General features: G+C 36.7%; 1 long non-coding RNA gene across 2 annotated transcripts in view; it reads right to left on the reverse strand.

The window, feature by feature from the left end:
- LOC110256680 overlaps positions 19,407–23,139 on the reverse strand; it is an 82,093-nt gene continuing 78,360 nt past the window's right edge. For both annotated transcript variants that reach the window (XR_002338549.1, XR_002338548.1), the window contains one exon: positions 19,407–19,496. This is a non-coding gene — a long non-coding RNA (uncharacterized LOC110256680). The remainder of the gene's footprint in view (positions 19,497–23,139) is intronic.

The following is a 23,139-nucleotide window of genomic DNA, read 5'->3' on the forward strand; positions in this document are numbered from 1 at the left end:
ATATTTGCACAGAAGACAAAAGTTGAGTCAATGAATAAGGTAATTTAAAACAGAACATCAACTGGAATGGTTCATGTTTTCCAACCCACTGCTATTAGTTACAGATTTTTGACGAGAACCCTGTCCAATATCAAGGGTAATGCTTTTTAGCATTGAAACATCTTTTAGAATTACTTTGAAATTTAACCTATATCAGTAAGAGTCTTAATTACCTTGCTCAGTTATTTTATTTTTACACACACACACACACACTCACAAACATAAAGAGATGGAGTTCCCGTCGTGGCGCAGTGGTTAACGAATCTGACTAGGAACCATGAGGTTGCAGGTTCGGTCCCTGCCCTTGCTCAGTGGGTTAACGATCTGGCGTTGCCATGAGCTGTGGTGTAGGTTGCAGATGCGGCTCAGATCCTGTGTTGCTGTGGCTCTGGCATAGGCTGGTGGCTACGGCTCCGATTAGACCCTTAGCCTGGGAACCTCCATATGCCGCGGGAGAGGCCCAAGAAATAGCAAAAAGACAAAAAAAAAAAAAAAACAAAAACAAAAAACAAACATAAAGAGAAAAATCTTTTCCAGTCTCCTAAAGTCTTTCTGTACCCTACCAACCAATACTACCAAGGCACATACACTCTGACAAAGAATGGCTATTCTGACTTCTATAACATGTAAATTATTTTTACTCTTTTCGAATACGTTTAACAAAATCAGTCAGTATGTACCCTGTGTCTAGTTGTTATCATTCAATATTACATTTGTGAGATTCATGATCCATGTAGCATGTACTAGCAATTGGTCCATTTTACTCTCAGGTAGTATTCCATGGCATGAACATACAACTATTTGCTTATTCATTATACTGTTTACTGTTGATAGACATATAGGTAGTATCTACTTTGGCTAGTAGGAATAAAGCTGCTGCAAGCATCAATGTACATGCCATTTAGCAGACAAAAGCTAGACACTCTCTAGGATATAGTCTTGGGAATCAATGAGTTCGAAGGAAGGTGCATGTTTACTGTTCTACAAGTGGTGCCAATTTTTCTAAGTGTTTATTACAAACAGCAATGAGAGTTTCAGTTATTTCACATCTTAATCAACACTTTTTTTTTTTTCAATTTAGCCATTCTGGTGAGAGTGCAGAGGTATCTTATAGCCATTGAATTTGCATTTTCCCAAAGAATAATGATGCTGAGTACTTTTTAAAATATTTACTGGCCTTTGGATATTCTATTTTCTGAAGCACTTGTTCCAGACTTTTGCGTCAGTTTTAAAAATATTGGGTGGTCAATATATTGTTCCTATTGATTTGTAAGCATGTTTATAGTCTAAATATAAATCCTTTTCACATTATAATTTCATAGAAAATAGTAATGATTTTAGATGTAATGTTCCAAATTTTTTTTTGGTGGGGGGGGAGGTTGTTTGTTTTCTTTTTTGGCTGCCCTGTGATGGTATATGGAATTCCTAGGCCAAGGACTGAATTCAAGCCCCAGCCAGAGCTGTGATCTACACCACAGCTGCAGCGACTTTGGATCCTTAATCCACTGGAGCAGGCCAGGGTTGGGACCTGCATTCCTGCTGCAGAGACACCATCAATCCCTGTGTCAGAGCAGGAACTTCTGCTTTTTTTTTCTTCTTCTTTTTTTATATTCTAATTTTTGGTGACTAGAAGTTCTTAATAGTTAAGTAACCCAACTTAGCTGTTACTTTAAAACTTTTCTTTATGGCTAATGCTTTTTATTTTCCATTTTAGAAATCTTTTCTTACCTTAAATTCATGAATGTATTCTATTTCTTTCTATAAACTTTGTTTTACTTATCATGTTTACTTCTGTAATCCATCTATGATTAATTTTGTGTATATAATATGAGGTAAGAGTGAAAGTTCATATTGTTTCATTTGGATACTAGTTAACCCATTGCCATTAATTAAAAAGACCATCCTTTTCCCACTTTGCTGTTGTGACATATTTATTGTAAATCAGGTGACTGTATGTGTGTATCCGTGTTTCCGAATTTTCTATTCTGGTTAACTGATGTTTGTTAAACCCCATGCTAATAAAAACGTTTCTTAATTACTGTAGCTTTTTATAATAAATCTTGATATTGGGCGTGAAGTCCCCTACTTCTAGATTGTTTTAAAATTACCTTGTCAATTAAAAAAAAAGGCGGGGCTTTTTAATGGGACTGCATTGTGTCTATAGATCAATTAAGGAGAAATTAACATTTTCAAAATACTGAGTACTCCAATCCATATGTTTATTACTGCTCTTTATTTATTTAGCTATTCTTTGAATCTTCTCAGCCATATTTATTAGTTTTTTGTGTAGAAATTCTGCACATCTTACAGTCAGTTTATTCCCAGGTTTTGGAGTTGTTTGGCCATATTGTGAGTATTATCTCTTTCTTAATTTTCAATGAATTTTTTTCTAGTATTTTGAAACATAATTACTTCTTATATTGATTTGTGTATTTAGTTGCCTTTGTTAATTTTACTTACCAATTCTGATAATTTTTAGATTCTTTTGCAATTTCTATGTGCCTAATGATATCATGTGCAAATTAAACTTTATTTCTTTCCTTCAAGTAATTCTTCCATGCATTTATTTATTTATGTATTGCTTATCTCTTTGGCTAGGAAGAGAAATATGATGAATGGAAATGGAGGTAATGGGCTCAGAAAATCACTGGGCTTAGAAATCACTCTCAGGTACATTGTTTCCTGGGGATTGTTTTGCAAATGACATTATCATACTCAATAAATTTCTTTTATTCTTAGTTGGCTGACTTTTAAAAACCATGAATGGGTTTTGAATTCTATTACATGCTTTTTATACATCTTCTGAAGTGGTTACATATTTCCCTCCTTTGTTTTGATGTCGTAAATTGATTATAGAATGTTAAACTAATCTGACATTCCAGGAACAAACTCCACTTTAATATAATCTATTGTTATATTTTATTGGTGGTTCTGATTGGCTTGTATTTTGTTTAGGATTTTTACAACTATATTCATGAGATATTTTGTTCTTTAATTTTTCTTTCATGTAATGTCTTTGCCAGATTTTGAAATCGAGATTACATTGGCTTCATAAAGCAAACTGATAAGTGTTCCCACTTTGTCTATATTCTGGGGGAATATTTGTGAGATTGGTTTTATTTTTTCCTTATGTGGTTGGGGAAAATAACCATCAAAATAAACTGGGCCTGAGGTTTACTTCACAGGAAAATTTTACTAACATACACAATTTATTTCATATCATATATATGTTTATTTCTTTTTGCATTCATTTTGATACATTGTGGTTTTCAAATAATTTATACATTGAATACGAATTTTCAAGCTATCAGCATATATTTGTTTCTATCATATTTTTATACTACTCATTTTTTTTGTTATCTATTAGATATAGGTTAATATCCTTTTTTTGATTCTTGATGTTGGGGATTTTTGTTTTTTTTCGTTTATTTTTTTCGCCGCACCCGTGACATGTGGAAGTACCTGGGCCAGTGATAGAACCTGCGCCACAGCTATAATTAGAGCCACAGCAGTGACAATGCCAGATTCCTATTCCACTGAGCCACAAGGGAATTCCCTGTTTCCTTTCATTTTTATTGATAAATCTTACTAAAAATTTATCAGTTTTATGAATTGTTAAAAATTTTTTGCTGGACCAATTTTGTATATTTTACTTAATTTCTATTTTATTTTCTTATAATTGTTTCTTACTATCTTCTTCCTTTTCTCACTTTGGGCTTAATTTCCTATTATTTTCCTCTTCTTTTGACATAGATGTTTAGATTATTTTTCCAACATTTTTCATCCACATGTGCACATGCACTAACACACATTTAAAAATATTTCTCCTCTGAACACTGCTTGAGCTGCATCCCACAAGTTTTGATGTGATGCATTAATTATTACTCAGTTTAAAATATATATTAATTTCTATTAAAATTTGTTCTTTGATTCTTAGACTAATAAGCTAATTAACAAGTATAATTTTTAATTTTCAAGTATTTGTGTTTATCATTTTGTTTTTATTTCTAGTTTGTGTCCATTGTGATCAGAAAAATATTGCCTGCAATTTCAATTATTTACAATTTTCCTCTGTTTAATTTGGATTTTTTTTTTCTAGTTTCCTGATGAGGAGTATAGATTTTAGATTATTCTTCTTATCTAATATATTCATTAAACGCTATAAATTTCCCTCTAGGTACTTTTTTTTTTTTTTGGTCTTTTTTGTCTTTTCTAAGACCGCACCCACGGCATATGGAGGTTCCCAGGCAAGGGGTCTAATTGGAGCTGTAGTTGCCAGCCTACACCAGAGCCACAGCAACGCCAGATCCAAGCCATGTCTGTGACCTATACCACAGCTCACAGCAACGCCGGATCATTAACCTACTGAGCAAGGCCAGGGATTGAACCTGCAACCTCATGGTTCCTATTCGGATTCCTTAATCTCTGAGCCGCTATGGGAACTCCTACGCACTGTTTTTGCTGCATCCCACAAATTTTGACAAATTGTATTTTTATTTTCATTTAGGTCAAAATATATTTTAATTTCTTTTGAGATTTCTGTTTTAAACTTTATGTTGTTTAAAAGTATGTTTTTTAATCATCAAGTATTTTGAAATTGTCCAGTTATCTTCTTTGCAAATCTGGTCTACTGGCAACACATTTCCTCAATTTTTGTCTGAAAGAGTTTTTATTTTCCTTTTTTCTCTTCTCCCTTCTTACTTTCATGGTTTCTGAGAAGTCAGATGTAATTTTATTTTTTTAAAAATTAAAAGTGTAAATTTATTCTGTTCCTCTATGGATAAGGTGTTTATTTCTTCTGACCTCTTTTAGAATTTTTTCTTTATCTTTGAATATCTGTAGTTTGAATATGATATGCCTAGGTTTTTCTTCTTTTTAAAAACTATTTTACTTATGGCAGCTCTTTTGGTTTTCTACATAATTTTTTTTTTTTTTTTTTTTTTTGGTGGCACCTATGGCATGTAGAAATTCCTGGGCCAGGCTCGAATCCAATCCACAGTTGAAACCTGTGCCACAGCTGCTGCAACACCCTATCCTTAACTTGCTGCGCCACAAGGGAACTTCCTTCTATATAATGTTAGAATAATCTTGTCTATATCTATGAACAAATCCTTACTAGGACTTTGGAATTACATTGTATCTGTATGTAAATTTGACAAGCATTGACATTTTTCATAAGTTGAATATTCTAATTCATGAATATTGCATGTCTCTCCATTTATTTAAATCTTGTTTGATTACTTTCATTTGTGTTTTCAACATATAAGAGTAGAACATGTTTTGTTAGATTTTCACATAAGTATTTTATCATTTAGATTATTAACATTCCATGTAACTATTGATATCTTAATGATTGAGCCTGGGACTTTCTATTTTATTCTATTAAAAAAAATTTTTTTTTTGGCTTTTTTTTTTTTTTCCCTTTTCTAGGGCCACTTCCCGCGGCACATGGAGGTTCCCAGGCTAGGGGTCTAATTGGAGCTGTAGACTCTGGCCTACGCCAGAGCCACAGCAACGCGGGATCTGAGCCACATCTTCGACCTACACCACAGCTCACCACAATGCCGGATCCTTAACCCACTGAGCGAGGCCAGGGTTTGAACCTGAAACCTCATAATTCCTAGTCAAATTCATTTCCACTGCACCAAGACAGGAACTCCCAAGATATATTCTATGTGTTTAGTTTTCAGAAGTATCACTAAGATTTGTCTTGATGTGAATGTATTTCTGTTAATCCTCTTTTCGGTTTACTCAGTTCTTAACTTTGTATGTTTGAGTCTTTTGTCAATCTTGGAAAATTCTTGGTCATTATTTCTTTGAGTAATTTTTTAGCTCTTCCCTCTTCATTTGGGGATTCTGATGACACAAACATTGTACTTTTTGTTATAGTTCCATAAGTCCCTGAATCTGTCATTTTTTTCAGTCTATTGTGTTCAAATTGTTAATTTCAATGCATTTTCTTCCTGTTTACTGATTTTTTTTCTTCTCCCCTCTCCACTCTTCTCTTAAGCCCATTCACTGAGTTTTGCATTTTAGTTACCTTGTTTTTCAGTTCTAAAATTTCCATTTGGTTCTTTTTTATGCTCTCTATTTTTTGGCCTTTCTATTTATTGTCAAATTTTCTATTTTTACATGTGTTTCAAGTGTGTTCGTAATTGTTTATTGAGGGTTTTTTTGATGAGTGCTTTAAAACTATTTGTTTTAAAAATGTTTTAGGAGATCCTGCTGAATAGCATTGAGAACTATGTCTAGATACTCATGTTGCAACAGAAGAAAGGGTGGGGGAAAAAATGTAATTGTAATGTACACATGTAAGGATAACCTGACCCCCTTGCTGTACAGTGGGAAAAAAAAATGTTTTAAAAATGTTAGATCCTTCTAACATTTCTGTCATTTTGCCTATCTTTTTTCATTCAGATGGAGATCTTCCTGGTACATGGTATGATGAGAGATTTTTGATTGAAACCTGAGCAATTGTGGTATTATGTTATGAGACTCTGGTTCTTGTTTAAACCTCTGGTTTGGTTGTTTTTTCCCAGCAGTGAAAAGAAATGCTGTCTCATTACTGCTGGATGGGGGAAAAATTCCTGGTTTTCCTCTTAGTTCCTTGGCACTCATCAGGGTGTCTTCCTGTACTGCTGGGCAGGGTGGGAGTTTGGGCTCTCCACTAGGCTAGCACTGATAGCTTGCTGGCTGGGAGAGTAGGAGCTCCTGGCACTGCTGTCTGCACAACCTCCAAAGACTCTGGACAGCAAGGAAAGTCCTGACTTTCCACTAGACTTTCTCTATACTACCTCAGTGGGCAGAAGGAGGGTATCTTCATTATTTCCGGTAGATATGGATCTAGGCTCCCTTATGGTCTTCACTACAGGGAAGCAGAGACTTACTATTGCCTGGTGCAGATGAAAATATTGATTCCAGGAGCTCCCACTGTGACTCAGTGGGTTAAGAACCCAATTAGTATCCATGGGGATACAGGTTTGATCCCTGGCCTTAATTAGTGGGTTAAGGATCTGGCATTGTTGTGGCTGTGGTGTAGGCCAGCATCTGTATCTCTGATGCAAAAAGAAGAGAGGAAATGTTGATTCCAGACTCCATCTTCTGAGCCACCACTCTGGTTGGGGGGAAGGAGGTTGGTACACCCTGGCAAGAATGAAATTCTAGGCTTCCCACTTGACCTTTGCTGGAAAGGGTAGGAGTGGGGAATACAAGCTTTTTTTTTTTTTTTTTAAATTTCCTGCTATGTTTGGCTTGAGTAGTGCAGTTATTACCTAAAAGTTGTGTGCCTTGCTTGTCTGCACCTTTCCTGGTTCCTGGGTAGAGAGAGAAGGTTTTTGTTAGGAGTTTTTTGCCTGTTCCTATTGGTATTATTAGGTTGTCAGCTTTTCTAACTTTTTGGTCCCCAAGGTCCTCAGTTGACCTACCTTCTTATTTCCACATTTTAGAATCATTTTGTTTGTTTAATATATGATGTTCAAGGTTCTTAAATGTATTACTGAGAGGAAGAGGGGAAAGTATTTCTAACCATCTTCCAGGAAACCAAAGTCAGTCTTTGTCTTTTAACCGGAGATACTTTATAATGTTTGCTATGGCCATTTTTCAAACCATTAGTTAAAATCTAGAATCATAAACAGTAGTCTTTAATTCTTAGTCATATGCCTATAGATGGGCTGGTGTTAGATCATTGGTAAATTCAGCTGGGCCAGCCTGAAGGAGGCATCCATTTGCACAAATGCTATATGTGGGTGCCACCCCTCCTTGGATCAGCAGGCCGTCTGAGGTATATTTTTCTGTGATGATAGGAGACGAATCAGAGAGGAAGCCCAAATATTAAAGTGTATTTCAAGTCTCTTCTTGTCTTGTATGTATCATCTCATTAGTCTAAGCAAGTCACACAATTTGAGTCCAAAAATCAAAGAACAAAGACACTCATGCTATTTTTCATGAGATCAAAGCAAGTTGTGCAACCAATCTAAGACCCCCAAGTTGTAATTAAGTGGTGGTATTGGGTAGGAAGTTCATGACTACATGGATTTCATTTGTTTTTAAAGCTATGTTTCACTCTTTTGACAGTTTTGGAGAATTTTGTTGGCCAGGGTTTTTTGAAATACTGCTCATGACGTTTCTTTCCCTCCTCTCCACTGGACTGCAATTAGAAATGTGTTAAAAATTTATATTCTTTTCTATATTTCTATTTCCATCCTTTTCTATTTGTGCATCAATCTGATTACCTTACTGTGACATAATTTGCAATTAAATAATGCTCTGTTCTTCTATTATGATCTTTATTAAATTATTAATTTCAAAATTACATTTTTTTCAATTGTAGAATTTATAATTAACTATTTTCATAGCTTATGGAATTCTTATAGATTTATTACATTTTATTCTCTTTATAGTTAATACTTTTTGTAAAGTACCTGTCTATAAGAGTCATCTGTGTGTCTGTTTCTATTATTCATATTTCTTTCTCAGAAGCTCTCTCTCTCTTAGCTCTGTTTTGCTCTTTTATTTGGATTCCAGACAAAATATAAATATCTATATATTCTGGATGATATTATGTTTTTCATAACTGCATAACAATTTCTTTTGGATGATGGATATAATACACGGTCAATCTGAGTGAGATGTGGTTTAGAGTTTGTTAAAACTGCTTTATTTCAGTTTTCCCTTACTTCCATGACATGGTAGTTCTGGGATCTTGAACAAAACTGTGAAAGGACCACTTTATCTTGATGGGCCTTGAGCTTTAACTTTTGTTTCCACAGAATTTTACTGGGAAAGAGGTTTAAATCACTGTTCAGCTCTGCTTTTTAATCTGTACACTGCTGCATCTTTCTGCTGATTTTCCTGAAGTTTTACCCTGCAATGGGCAAATCATGAATTGCTTAAGAGGCGATAACATATTTTTTTTCTACTTTATGTATATCCTTTACCTGCAGTATCTTCCTTTAAAGTCCTAGCTGTTTTGTCACCCTAATCTCAGCTTTTGTCTGCCTCCTTGGCTCTGTGTAACTTACTTATTTTAGAAAAATATTCCCCAGGCGTGAACTGGCAAATGGACTCAGGAATAAAACCCTGGGAATATGTAGCTCTGCTCATTGTGAGTTGTAGTCTCTTGCGTCCTCTATCCAGAGTTTATTTCCAATGCCTTTTGAAACAGTAATTTTATGTTACTGCATAAGTTTTACAGTTATTTTCAACTAAGGGATTATTCTGATTCAAGCTCTTATACCTTGGCTACAACCAGAAGTCTAAGACATCATAGTGCTTAGATACGTGTCCACTAGACCCTTTGAAATATATCGCTGGATTTTACTCATTGCCAACAAGAGTAGGACATTTTTATGTGGGGGATTTATTTTTATTGACAAGATAATAGAAATTCTTGTCCCTCACTGTCACCTATAGCCCTCAACTTGATTTTCAAAGAACTAATTGGAAGAAACAGAATAATAGTAAAAAAGAGAACACTGCAAGTATAATGACCTGTGAACTGTATTTGTAGTTTTTCATCATTAAAGATGGTATGATCTGTGCTGCTAAAATAAACTTCTTTCTTCAGTTGGTAAATAATTTCAAAATGATTTAGATGGAGACTTTCACTTTTAAAAAAGATATTGTTTTTCCTTATTTTTAAAAACTGGAAAGAGCAAACAGAAAGGCCTCACACTTCAAGACAGTTTAGATGTGTCTACTGACATTTCTTCAGCAACAACTGGGAATTTGTTGGAGATGTAAATTTTCATGCATCACCCTGGACCTAATAGATTAGAAACTCTGGGAGTGGAGCTCAGACATCTGTGTTTAACAAACCCTCCGGGTGATTCTGATTCATTCAGAAAAACCACTGCTCACACTGACGGCTCAGAGGCCACACTTTGAAAAATACTGTCCCAGAGACATAATACCTGGTGTATATAGATGATCAATAGATATTTATTGAATAGTTGAACACACAGCAGATTGATAAACAGACTCTATCATGCTGTTATATAGATTCACTTGCAGTTTGGAAACAGTGCCTGACTCTAAATATAACACTAGGATCAGAGAGGATAGTAGGAAGTATTACATTTATCAGATCTTGTAAAGGAATCCTACACTTGAATATGTTCTATATCTCTCAAATGTTAACTCCAAAACAGTACGAGAATGGAGATACCTTGGCATCCTCTTGTTAAACTGCAGAGATTTTTTTTTTTTTTTTTTTTTTTTTGATTTACGGTCTCCAGAACCAGCAGTATCAGCATCACCTGGGAACTTTCAGAAATGTAAATTATTTGTCTTTGCCTGAGACTCGCTGAATCAGAAACAGAAACTTTACAAAATTTATGAGGGATCCCAGTGAACACAAAACTTTGAGAACCACTGTTCTAGGATATGGATTTTAATAAGCTGGCAATGAATCACATGGAAAAGTTAATAAAAGGTGATATTTCAACTAAGCACCAAGGTAAACAGATGGAAAATTCCAAAGTAACCTTCCAAATTGATACATGCAAATATTCAAAGGAAAGTCTTTTCTTTTTCTTTTTAGGACTGCACCTGTGGGATATAAAAGTTCCCAAACTAGGGGTCGAATCAGAGCTGCAGCTGCCGGCATGTGCCACAGCCACAGCAATGCCAGATCCAAGCCTCGTCTGAGAGCTACACCACAGTTCACAGTAATGCCAGATCCTTAACCCAGTGAGTGGGACCAGGGATCAAACCTGCATCTTCACAGATACTAGTTGGGTTTGATACTGCTGAACCACAGTGGGAACTCCAGGAACTTTAAACTTTCAGCTAGATAAGATATACATGTATATGTATGTATGTATGTATTCCTGAGAATATAGGAAACCTAATTGTGAGGAAAGATTACAGTCTAACTCCCATCAGTGAAATCTAGATTATCCTGGAAAAAAACCTTTGTGGTTTTCTTGCAGTTAACCTGCACCCTAAGAATTGATCAGTACAAAGGATATGTAGGTCTTTCTTTTGGGCTAGAGGTGGGTCATGTGGGAGAATAATATCCAGCCCAAAGTCAACTTGATCCCAGTTTAGAAGTGCCGCCAAGACAGATCAGAAATAAGAGTTTCAAATCTCAGTAGCAAAAAACTAAGGGGTGACCCTGAATATCTAGGGGATACTAAAATTAGGCCAAGCTTCCACCCACAATATGACTCCCAGTGTATGATTTCTATAAGCAGAGGGACCTAGTAAAGAAACTCCAACAGCCTCTAAACATCAGCTCTTAACAGGTGCCAAACTCAGGGAGCAGAAAACCAGCTTATGAAACTACCATTTTAAACAAAAGATTTCACTTTTCTTTTTTACTCCACCCTCACTCTGCTCCAACTGTGTAGGAGTCAGAAACTATCTAGGGAGGTGGGGTGAGGGCAGTGAAAGCACAAGGTAAGGAAATGCAAAAGAAGTCAAACTTGTTCTTCTTTTTCACTGCAGGATTCTAGGAGATGCAGGCTTCTGCAGGCTGGGATGGTAAGAACATTTTAATGCTAAGTCAAATCCAATGTTTGCATTAATATCTTAAACTGGACATTCTAATTTCTGAATTAGGGCCGTTTTGTTTCTTAAAGTGGCTCCAGGATACGTTAACCAAAAGAAGCAAGCAAAAATATGGACTTGAAGTTTTTTATCCAAAGGCAAGAGAAACATTATCACAACTGAGCACATTTTAGAAGGATGGTGAGAGACAAAAATAAAGTTGTGTTTTGATTATGTCAGGAGTCGTGCTTGCTCAACATACTGGTTACACACAGATTGAGCCTTAAACAATTTGGTTCAAGTCCAAAAATTCTAAAAAAACAGGACTGAGCCAGATCTGTGCACGTGAAGCCTCTTCTACAGCAAGTCCACATGTGGACACAAGCCCAGATGCCCAAAGAAATGTTGACTGTGAATTTTATGTTTAAAATAGTTTATAAAGGTATGAAGAAGTTTTGTAGGGGCAAAGGGGCATAATGACTATACATTGTCTGATATTCTTTCCGGAACTTTCTTGAAGTACTAAGTCTGTCACTCTTTACCATATGATATAGAGTAAGGCACTTTTAAGATTCAGTTCCTTCATCTGTGTTACAGAGACTGGGCTTGATCATTTTAAAGTGTTGACAGTTGTGATCCATGACATCATTAGAAAAGACAAATTACTGTGTGAAATTTACATAAATGTTTAGGATCTTGCAATTAGCTTGAAATGGGATCTTGAGCAGGTTTCCTAATTTGTCAATGTTACAATCACCTTACCCCAAAAATGCCTGCCTTGAACCTCCAGGAGATGATTGTGAAGCTCAAAAAGGCAGTAAGTGCTTTGGTAGTCAGAATAATGGCACCCAAAGATGGTCGTGTCCTAAGTCCTGAAAACTGTGAATACACTCATTTACTTGGGAAAAAGGACTTTGCGTAAGTAACTAAGGTAAAGACCTAGAACCGAGTAGATTATCTAGGCCTGTTTATTCTAATCACACAGGTTCTTTAAATAACCATTAACCAGCTATGGTCAGAGGGCGCATGGGCTGTATAGAAGAATGGTCAAAGACATGCAATTTTACTGGCATTTAAGATGGAGAAAGGGAGTCCCAAGCCAAGGAATATGTGTGTGTGGTGGGGGGGAGGCAGGGTCTCTAGATCATAAAATGGCAAAGAAATTTATTTCCCTCCAGAGTCCCTGGAAAGGAACACAGTCCTGCCAATGCCCTGATTTTAGTCTAGAGAGAACCATTTAGACTTTTGACCTCCAGATAATAAAGTTGTATTTCTTAAGCCACTAAATTTGTGATTATTTGTTACAGTAGCCACAAAAACCCATTAAAAGTGTAAACATTTTTTAAAAGTTCAAAACCTCATGCAAATGCAGGCTCTGCTAGTGACAAAGACAGATATTCTAAAAGGATGTGAAATGAAAATTGATTTTTTTTTAGAAAAACATAGCAAAATACTAGCAAAAGTGGGGAGGGAATTCTAAAGGTCATCCAGAGAACCTGCTCCTTCCTCCATAGCTCATTCTTCTGGTCCAGATGGTATATTCTTTTCTTAAATACCTCATGCACAGAAATGCAGCAAATACTCTTAGTTACCAATTCCAGAATCTCACAATTTTTATTACTGCAAATTTCATTTAATTTTAATTTGTATGGATTTTTTAAAAGCACATGATTACTTCATTCTTAGTTGTGCTACCATAGAGAAAAACAAAGTCTTTTCTACATATTAATATGGCAAGCTGTGTCCAGATTAACTAAGTTTTGAGCTAATGCCAAGGCATATCTTTGCATCCTGGTTGTTTAGGTAACACCTGCAGTTTGTTTTGATATTGGGATTATGTGAATTATTCAGTATGTGTTGATTATAAAGGTAGTACCTCTCCTTTAAAAACCAGCCTTTTAAGCATACAAGAGTATGCTTTTAACCAGCATACTCTGTGATGCTGGGCCCAGGGCTGTGCAAATGACATTTCTCTTTTGTCAGCTGGCATTCTGTTAGGCCTGACCGACAGAGGGAGCTAGGTGGAGTCTGTAAGAGGAGAATGACACATGGACTTGCTACTTATAATTTGTGTCACCACAGAAATTAATATCAGGGTTATTAGTTTTAATATCAGGGTTATTACCCAGTCCCAGTTTGTACTGTTTGCCTCAGGTCAGGCCAATACATCGAGACACAGGTTGTTGGGGCAAGGAATGGTGACTTTATTCAGGAAGCCAGCAGGCCAAGAAGACTGTGGACTGTTGTCTTGCCCAGCTTCGGATGCTAGTTTCTTTTATAGGACAAATGGGGTGGGGGGTGAGAAAGTAAAGTGAAAAAGGTGATAAATCGTTGCAAATATTTCCAGGTTCCCTGAAGGAATGTGTTATTTCTTCTTTCCTGTAGCCATTCACAGGTGGGCCTGGTCAGGATTTTTCCTGTGAGTTTAACAAATGTGTTTTAGCTCAATGCCCAGATAGTCAGAGGGAGGGTTCCTGAAAATGGGCCATTATGTATACGGTTAGGCTATTGGCAATATCCCTTTGGTGATTAACTTGTAGCAAAAGCAATAGAATAGGAAAGTTAAAGTAAATGAAACAGATCCAATGTGGAGTCAGACTTGCTCTTCCCTGGTTTGTTCCAGTTTGCTGCTTTTTCTCCTCACACTATAAAACTAGCCCCCTAGTGCCTCCCCCCATCCCAGAAACATAAGGACACCTCCCTTGGAAGTTTGAATTCCCTCTTGAAGGGAGAGCTTCGCTCTGAGGTTGAGACATCAGTTCTGGTCTCAACACTTTTCAGATGGCTGAGTCTTGGCTCTGTGAGGTCCCTTTTCTCCCATATTCTTATTTTTTTCAGGTCCTGGGTGCAGTAGCTGTTTAGTAAAGCTGCTACTTCAGTGATACTTCAGAAATCTCCTTTTGCCTTTTCAATTATTTAATATGAGTTGTTGTGTATCCTGACTAGAAGCTGAGTGATACAGAAATTGGTAATGCCTGGTCCCAGGAAATAAACCTTCAGTGATGGGACTTGGGGATTGTTTTGTCTATGACTTTGGGCTTGAATGTGGTATTGTACTCCTTACTACATGCCATATAATGTTATTTAAATCACATAAAAATCCTATGAGGTGGTGATTAGAGACTTGCTTTATATTTCAGTTATGTGTCCAATGAGGTATTTTCACATGAGACCTTTTTAAGCTTCTTTAATCACCATATTCCTCAACCCCAGTTTCTAGTTACTCCTAAATCAGTGCATGTGGAAAACTGTCCACAGGAGAGCTGTGTATTCCAGAATACTTGGAGGTATGGCGATTACGTCTACTCTACATAACTAATAAAGTGTGTACTAGAACAGTAAGTATCCCTAAGCAAAGGAAAGATCAGTGCATCAAAATGCTGCTCAGGTTCCCCTTCTGATTTAGCCTATTGTCATCAATGAAACTAACATACTTCAAGTAAACTAATATTTTCAAGTGAGTATACCTTCATATGATCATTAGTTAAATTATCATCTATGATTATTAGTAATACAGTGACCTCCAAAGTAAAGGCTTTGGGAGAGGAAACGCTGTTTATTTGACTGTGATGGTGTTGATAACATGGATTTTGGTGTGGGATAACTGCTTCTGGGTGCGGTAAAACATTTTTTAAGGGTTTTCTTTTTTAAAAAACACTTCTTTATTATTATTATTTTAATGGTTATTTCCCCTATACAATTTTTTTTTCGACTATACAGCATGGTGACCCCATTACACATACATGTACACATTCTATTTTCACAAATTATCATGCTTCATCATAAGTGACTAGACATAGTTCTCAGTGCTACACAGCAGGATCTTATTGCTAATCCATTCCAGAGGCAATAGTTTGTATCTATTAACCCCAAGCTCCCAAACCACCCCACTACCTCCCCCTCCCCCTTGGCAACCACAAGTCTATTCTGCAAATCCATGATTTTCTTTTCTGTGGAAAGGTTCATTTGTGCCATATATTAGATTCCATATATGAAATATCATATGGTATTTGTCTTTCTCTTTCTGACTTACTTCACTCAGGATGAGAGTCTATAGTTCCATCCATGTTGCTACAAATGGCATTATTTCATTCTTTTTTATGGCTGAGTAGTATTCCATTGTATATATATACCACATCTTCCTAATCCAATCATCTGTTAATGGACATTTGGGTTGTTTCCATGTCTTGGCTATTGTGAATAGAGCTGCAAAGAACATGCAGGTTCATGTGTCTTTTTTAAGGAAAGTTTTGTCTGGATGTATGCCCAAGAGTGGGATTTCTGGGTCATATGGTAGTTCTATGTATAGATTTCCAAGGTATCTCCATACTGATCTCCATAGTGGTTGTACCAGCTTACATTCCCACCAACAGTGCCGGAGGTTTTCCTTTTCTCCTCACCCCCTCCAGCATTTGTTATTTGTGGGCTTATTAATGATGGCCATTCTGACTGGTGTGAGGTGGTATCTCATGGTAGTTTTGATTTGCATTTCTCTAATAATCAGGGATACTGAGCATTTTTTCATGTGCTTATTGGCCATCAGTTTATCTTCCTTGGAGAAATGTCTATTCAGGTCTTTTGCCTTTTTTTTTTTTTTTTTCCATTGGGTTGTTGGCTTTTTTGCTGTTGAGTTGTATAAATTGTCTGTATATTTTAGAGATTAAGCTTTTGTTAGTTGCATCATTTGAAACTGTTTTGTTCTATTCTGTAAGTTGTCTTTTGTTTTGTTTTGTTTCTTTTGCTGTGCAAAAGCTTGTCAGTTTGATTAGCTCCCATTGGTTTATTTTTGCTTTTATTTCTGTTGCCTTGGAAGACTGACCTGAGAAAACATTAGTAAGGTTGATGTCAGAGAATGTTTTGCCTATGTTCTCTTCCAGGAGTTTTTGGTGTCTTGTGTTATATTTCAGTCTTTAAACTATTTTGACTTTTTTTTTTTGTGCATGGTGTGAGGGTATGTTCTAGTTTCATTGATTTGCATGCAGCTGTCCAGGTTTCCAAGCAATAGTTGCTGAAAAGAGTGTCTTTTTCCCATTTTATGTTCTTGCCTCCTTTGTCAAAGATTAATTGAGCATATGTGTCTGGGTTTATTTCTGGGTTCTCTATTCTGTTCCATTGGTCTATATGTCTGTTTTAACACCAATACCACACTGTCCTGATGACTGTAGCTTTGTAATATTGCCTGAAGTCTGGGAGAGTGATGTCTCCTGCTTGGTTTTTGTTCCACAGAATTGCTTTGGCAATTGTGGGTCTTTTGTGGTTCCATATAATTTTTGGATTGTTTATTCTCGTTCTGGGAAAAACGTCATGGGTAATTTGATAGGGATTGCATTCAATGTGTAGATTGCTTTGGGTAGGATGGCCATTTTTACAATATTAATTTTTCCAACCCATGAGCATGGAATATCTTTCCATTTCTTTACATCTTCTTTAATTTCCTTGATTAATGATTTATAGTTCTCATCATACAAGACCTTTACCTCCTCGGTCAGGTATACTCCCAGGTATTTGAGTTTTTGGGGTGCAATTTTAAAGGTATTATATTTTTTTATTCCTTTTCTAATATTTCATTGTTAGTATACAGAAATGCGACTGAATTCTGAATTTTTTTTTTTGTCTTTTTGCCTTTTCTTAGGCCGCTCCCGCGGCATATGGAGATTCTCAGGCCAAGGATCGAATCGGAGCTGTAGCTGCCAGCCTACACCAGAGCCACAGCAATGTGGGATCGAAGCCGCCATCTGTGACCTACACCCTAGCTCACGGCAACGCCGGATCCTTAACCCACTGAGCAAGGCCAGGGACCAAACCCACAACCTCATGGTTCCTAGTCAGATTTGTTAACCACTGAGCCATGATGGGAACTCCTGAATGTTAATCATATATCCTGCTACTTTGCTGAATTTGTTGATCAGTTCAATTAGTTTTTGGGTTGAGTCCTTAGGGTTTTTTATATATAGTATCATGTCATCTGCATACAGTGACAGTTTTAGCTCTTCTCTTCCTATTTGGATGCCTTTTTATTTCTTTTGTTTGTCTGATTGCTGTGGCTAGGACTTCCAGCACTATGTGAATAACAGTGGTGAGAGCGGACATCCTTGTCTTGTTCCAGATTTTAGTGGAAAGGCTTTCAGCTTTTCTCCATTGAGTATTATATTTGCTGTGGGTTTGTCATAAATGGCTTTGATTATATTGAAGAATGTTCCCTCTATACCCACTTTGGTAAGAGTTTTTATCATGAATGGATGTTGGACTTTGTCAAATGCTTTTCTGCATCTATTGAGATGATCATGTGGTTTTTTACTTTTCTTTTGTTAATGTGGTGTATGACGTTGATTGATTTGCATATGTAGAACCATCCTTATGCACCTGGGATGAATCCCAACTGGTCGTGGTGTATGATATTTTTTATATGTTGTTGAATTCGGATGGCTAAAATTTTGTTGAGAATTTTTGCATCTATATTCATCAAAGATATTGGTCAATAGTCTTCTTTTTTTGTGGTATCTTTGTCTGGTTTTGGAATTAGGGTGATGGTGGAATCATACAGTGTCTTTGGGAGTGTTCCTTCTTCTTCAACCTTTTGAAAAAGTTTAAGGAGGATGGGTATAAGTTCCTCTTGGTATGTTTGGTAGATTTCGCCTGTCTAGCCATCTGGTCCTGGACTTTTATTTGTAAGGAGTGTTTTTATGACATATTCAATTTCATTTCCATTTATCAGTTTGTTCAATTGATCTATTTCTTCTTGATTCAATTTTGGCAGGCTGTAAGTCTCTAGAAAGTTGTCCATTTCTCCTAGGTTGTCAAATCTTTTGACATACAATTGTTCATAGTATTCACTAACGGTTCTTTATTTTTCTGTAGTATCTGTTGTGACTTCTCCTTTTTCAATTATATAACATTTAAAAAATGAAATGACAAGCTGAGAACACAATCGAGGAGCCAAAGAACATCTCTGGTAGACCCTTATTCTTTACAAAACTTTTTTTTTTATTGGGATCACATTGGTTTATAACATTATATATTTCACATGTGCAACCTTACATTTCTACTTTCATATATAGTAGAATGTGCTCACTGCCAAAAATTTAGCTTTAATCCATCCCTTTTCATCTATTTTGTCCTTCTTCCATCCCTTGCCCTTTGGTAGTCTCTGGACTGTTCTGTGTATCTACATGCTTGTTTTTATTTGGTTTTGTTTATTTGTTTATTAGTATGTTTTTTACATTCCACATGTCAGTGTAATTATACAGTATTTATCTTTCTCCATCTGACTTATTTCACTTGGTTCCATCCATGTTGTCACAAATGGCAAGATTTCACTTTTAATGGCTTAGTAATATTTCACTGCATATCTATCTATCTATTATCTATCTATCTATCTATCTATCTATCATATATATATATGTCACATCCTCTTTAGGCATTGATACATTTATGGAAGAATTTCCTATTCTTATAGCCATGGGGTTAAGCTCAATAAATCCAGACATAAACATTAATTGTCCAAGTTGCAGAATTACAGCTTATGTTGGATTCACTTCACCAAATGAGATATGTAAAAGTTAGGATATTTATTGAAAAATATAGATCTTCCTCCATGTATGATAGAATATATGGCTTAATAAGTCCATTATAATTTGAAAACATTGGAAGTCAAAAATTTGTTTAATACACCTAGTCTACTAAAAATTATCTCTTAACCTAGCCTACCTTAAACACTCAGAACATTTATATCCCCATTGGGCAAAATCATCAAACACAAAGACTGTTTCATAAGGAAGTGTTGAATACCTCATGGAATTCATTGGATACTATACTGAAAGTGAAAACCAGAATGTTTGTCTAGGTACAGGATGGCTGTCAGTGTATTGGTTATTTACCTTTGGTGACCTGGAAGCTGACTGGGAGCTGTGGCTCACTCCTGCTGCTGCCTAGCATCATGAGAGAGTTCTGTCCTGAAGATGGCTAGCCTGGGAAAAGATCAAAAGTTAAAATTCTAAGTGTGGTTTCTACTGAAAGTGTGTTGCTTTTGCACCATGGTAAAGTTGAAAACTCCTAAGTTAGGGACTGTGTGTATTGAGGTCCTAATATTTGGAACGTTTGGGAAGATTCAGGTAAGACAAAGCCCCTTGATTTTCAAGTAATTTTGAGTCTCTTTTGAAGTTCTACCATACATTTGCCTATTATTGCCTAATTTATGCCATATAGTCATAGATTAGATTCCTAGTGTCATATCTTACAATAATTTGGAACAAGCTCAACATCAGACCCAGAAGAAAATAGCTAATGCTCTAAGTTTTTAAAAAAATATTTAGCTTCTTTATGTGAGCAGAGACCTATGGGAATGGATTCTAACAGCTTCTGTGGTAACCTCTTAAGGATAAAGCAGGATATATATCTTGATTAAGCTCAATATGTTGATATGAGTGCATTTATGAGAAAGTCTGGATTTAATGAATACCAATCTAGAAGGGTTTAGAACAGTTCAGATGGTTGACTTAAACTCGAACTTAATGTTTTCCTTCATTTAATGCGATGTCAGAACTTCATGGAATAATGTAAAGGGAGGAATACAAAGGTTTAGGGAGGTGGAAATGTGGAATGGAATTAATATCCAAGGCTGCACTTCATCATTTCTCCATCACATCCCTCAAGAGTGCCGAGAAGACAAGAGCTTCATGAAGGCATTGAGAAATACATTAATGATGAGAGTATTAGTATCCTTGGTAGGGTCTATGGTAGCTTCATTAGCTAGATTGTGTATAAGGAGGGAAAATAACTCCACAATTTCGAAGGGGATGATAGGATACCAGAGGAACAAAGGATAATGGAAAGCATATTTCACCATAGACAAGGTGAGGATATTCACCACAATGAACCAGCAAGGATGTAGTAGGAAGTGGACTCTTTGGACCTGTAGTGATCTTTTGAGATTGCTAGCTAATTATGACGCTTCTAGGAATAAAATAGATGGTTGGCCTAATGGATATTAATTGATGCACATTAAAAAGGAAAGTGATTTCTCAATGCCATCATGGAAAATTATAGCCATTCACCTAATTTTCATATCACAGCCAGTTGACAAGTTCCCCCAGTTCATCAATGGTGGAATCTGTTCTGCATAAGGATGGGCCCTGTCATGCTGCCACAAGTATATATGTAAATGTGACTACAAACCTTTTCCAAAGGGACAGGACACCCTTTAATAAAGGGAAATGGAAATACTTCGCACTTTATAGAGATCAGTAGATGTTGTATTTTTTGTGATAATAATTTCTAGGAATCTCAAATGTGACAGTGGTCTACCATTTAATTAGGGGCCAATGGAATCTAGGCAATAAATGAAGTTTCAGCCCAAGTTGGAACCAGAGTAGTGTCAACTTTAAAAATATGCACAACTTAAACGTTGAAAGTTAAGTTTTATTTGGAGCTAAATGAGGACGATAGCCTGGGAGGCAGCATTTCAGATAGCTCTGAAATATTGCTCCAAAGAGGCAGGGGGAATGTCAGTTTACATGTGATTTTGGTGAAGGGGGAGGTACATGCAGCCATGCACATATTTTACAGAAGTTTGCTGCTGGTCTCATGAAGGTTACGACTAGTCACAAGGAGCAGAGCACCACGAAGGATTTTAGTGCTTTTCCAGATAATGAGGAGATGCAAGAATTGGACTCACAAGATCTCCTGAAAATATCTGGCTATCTGAAGACCTGTTCTTCCAGTTTTCCCAGAGCACAGAGTGCCTCACTCCTGATCTCCACCCTGAGCTCTGTTCAGGGGGTGTTGCAGGTCAGCAGCTGCAGTGGCTCATGATTCAATCCCTGTAGAAGCAGATGGCAAGTGCCAATCTCCAGTTCATAGTATCTCAGTAGTTATATTAATAAATTCTATGTATATTCCCTCACTTTTTGAATGAATAATGATAATAGACAGATATAGAAAATGTCAGAATCCACATGCTGACCCTCTGACCCATTAACTGAGGGCTATTGTGAAAGGAAGGGCTCAGTGGAAGTCCTTGGAATTTTCTTTCTTTGCCATAACAATACAAGAAAAAACAAACCACATCCCTATGAAAACTGCATTGTTTAATACCACTGTCCAGAATTGAAATATTCATGAATGCTGCTACCTATCATATCCCATTTAGTTTTCTTAATTAGCTTATGCTAAAAGGAAAAGGATCTCCAAGAACAATGGTGATTATCATAAACTTAATTAGGTGACAACTCCAAAGGGTGCTACTATTTCAGATGTGGAAAGGTAACTTTAGGAGCGAATCAACACATTTTCCGGTACCTAGAATGTAGCCATGCACCTAGCAAATGCATTTCCCCCCCTCTGTACCACTTTGCAAAATCCCTTTATTCAAGGCAGTTTGATTTTACACCACAATTTATTTCATAAACTGCCTCATTGCAACATCAATTCTCTTATTGTCACTCATAATAGAGTCTGCTGGTTTCTTGAATGTCTTAACAATGTTCACCACACTGAGGACATTGTGTTGATCAGACTAGAGCAACAGGAAATAGCAATTACTTCAGCTGCTTTAATAAGATGCATGTAAGCCAGATGGTGGGAGATTAACTTTATGAATGTTCAGGGACACCCTATCACTGTGGAATTTCTTAAGTTCCAGTGGTCTAAAGCATGTTGAGGTACGCAAGGTAAGAGACATGTTGCTTCATCATGAATTGATAGAATTAAATAGGAGGCACAGTAGCATCTTTTGTGTCTTGTAAATAATCTGTACATATTTCATTGTGCCATTCTGAGCCTTTCACTGAGAAACTCATTGTTACCAAAACCAAGCTCATACTGCTCACCATAGGACAGGCCAATAAATCAAGAGGTGAGGTATCAGGGCAAAGAAGAGTGACTTTATTTGGAAAGCCAGCAGGCCAAGAAGATGGCAGACTCACGTCCCATCCACCCCAGCCTGGAATTCGGGCTTCTGGTATACTAAAAGGTTAGAGGATGTGGACGGTTGTTGCAGACCTCTTGGTAATGGCCAGATCTGGGAGGAGATGCAACAATCCCTTGTTCTTGCCGCTGTCTGGGTAGGTCTAGTCACAATGTCCTGTAAACCTTCAACAAGACAACTGCTATTTTCTGTTCTGCAACTTTTATCTCTATATGAATGAAAGGTTGTTTTACCTTTAAAGGTCAAGCCTGGAAGGCAGAGTCTGGAGAAAGGGCTATTGTGTGTATTTCAGGCTAGAGACAATATTTCTTTACAAAGGTGCAGATCCATCATGACTAAGCACAGACAACTGAAAAAAAGGTTAGCACTAAACATATAGATCCAATATGGAGTTTGGTTCTTCTCTGCTACACCATGAGGGTGAACAGACCTCAGACCTCAGCTATCCAGCACCTATTCCTTAGGGGTTTGAGGTTTGGCCCCAGAGGAGTTGACCTTCAAGTTCCTTTCCTATGACTAGTCTAGAAGCAACCATAAGAAGGTAAGTTAGGGCGTTCTCAAAGAAAGAAAACCAGGTGGGCTTTCTTGATGTGAGAGAAGCCATTTTTGGACAAAAGCCTTTTGATATACTAGGCCCAGCCTCAGTGTCTGCCCTTGAACAAGTCTCAGTAATTAATGATCTTAAG

This window comes from Sus scrofa, chromosome 14 (genome assembly GCF_000003025.6).
Source record: "Sus scrofa isolate TJ Tabasco breed Duroc chromosome 14, Sscrofa11.1, whole genome shotgun sequence".
Taxonomy (NCBI): Eukaryota; Metazoa; Chordata; class Mammalia; order Artiodactyla; family Suidae; genus Sus; species Sus scrofa.